Below are 1482 nucleotides of genomic sequence, written 5' to 3'. Positions count from 1 at the left end.
AACATACATCGAACAGTCATCAGAACATACATCAAACAGTCATCAGAACATACATCAAACAGTCATCAGAACATACATCAAACAGTCATCAGAACATACATCGAACAGTCATCAGAACATACATCAAACAGTCATCAGAACATACATCGAACAGTCATCAGAACATACATCAAACAGTCATCAGAACATACATCAAACAGTCATCAGAACACACATCTAACAGTCATCAGAACATACATCAAACAGTCACCAGAACACACATCTGACAGTCCCTCCTACCTCTCCTGCGATTCCTTCTACCTCGGTGTATTTAGCAGACTGTAAACTCACTCGCACATCGCACATCGCACATTTGTACAAGTCATGTGTACTCACAGCGAATGTAGACACACGCACACGAGGTGGATGATCACGGAATACTACCAACGCAAACTCGAGCGCTCCGACAATCTCTCTCAGCAGACGAACAGTGCACGAGACGATAAGTCGGTGCAGACGATCTATGTCAGTGATGAAGACTATAACTGCTGATAATAACGGCAGGAGTTTGCACTGACAAGATTTTTGCTGACGGTAAATAATGCTTACATGGGCTGCAGTAAGAAAAAACTCGATACTACAACGTTCGCGTCGTTAATAACAAATCTATCGCGTGTGAAAATAAAGCGTCGCGTCACTTATTTACGCTCAAGAGGTCGTTGTCGTATCAGGTACTACAGATATGTACCCGAGGTACATATATGTATACACAAAGTGTACCAGACTTGTACTACAGAAGTGTACCCTAACCCTAACACTAACCCTAACCCTAACCCTAACCTTAACCCTTACCCTAACCCTAACCCTAAACATACCTCATATAAAAATATAAACATAATACTAAACAACCTAAAACTGCCTCGGGCACATATCTGTAGTACCTGATACGACAACGACCCCATCTGCCTTATTTACATTCCTCTAATTCGATAACGCACAACCTATATATATATGATTGATTGATTGATGGATCAGAGCCTAGAAAGCCTATCACGCGTTTGGATACGTGTTTATACACGAACTTCTCACAACCTGCGTATTTGACTGCAAACCAACTATTGCTATTAGTATTACTAAAGATAGACAAATACCTATACCGGTGCTTATCTTATCTAGCTATCTTTCTTCCGAGACAACCCTATTTATTTATCCTCTGCAAGCTCAAATGGCTTTGCGTAGTAAACACATACACAGGCGGACGGACCCAGTGGACGCTGAACCACACAGATACGGCAAGTCCAAGAGGACAAGCGACCGAGTCTGTAACCATGGTGACGAACATGATTGCCACTATGCACTGATAAACGAGCGGGAGACCTGACTACGAACTCACTCTACATAATTATGTCCTTAAGGTTAAAACATGCGCTCTACATCCAAAAATACTTTTGCGTAAGATAGGCAACTATATATACAAATATATATATATATATATAGAGTCAT

The sequence above is a fragment of the Priapulus caudatus genome, unplaced genomic scaffold (genome assembly GCF_000485595.1).
Source record: "Priapulus caudatus unplaced genomic scaffold, Priapulus_caudatus-5.0.1 Scaffold310, whole genome shotgun sequence".
Lineage (NCBI taxonomy): Eukaryota > Metazoa > Priapulida > Priapulimorpha > Priapulimorphida > Priapulidae > Priapulus > Priapulus caudatus.
The sequence above is the reverse complement of the archived record's forward strand: the minus strand, read 5'-3'. Positions refer to the sequence as shown.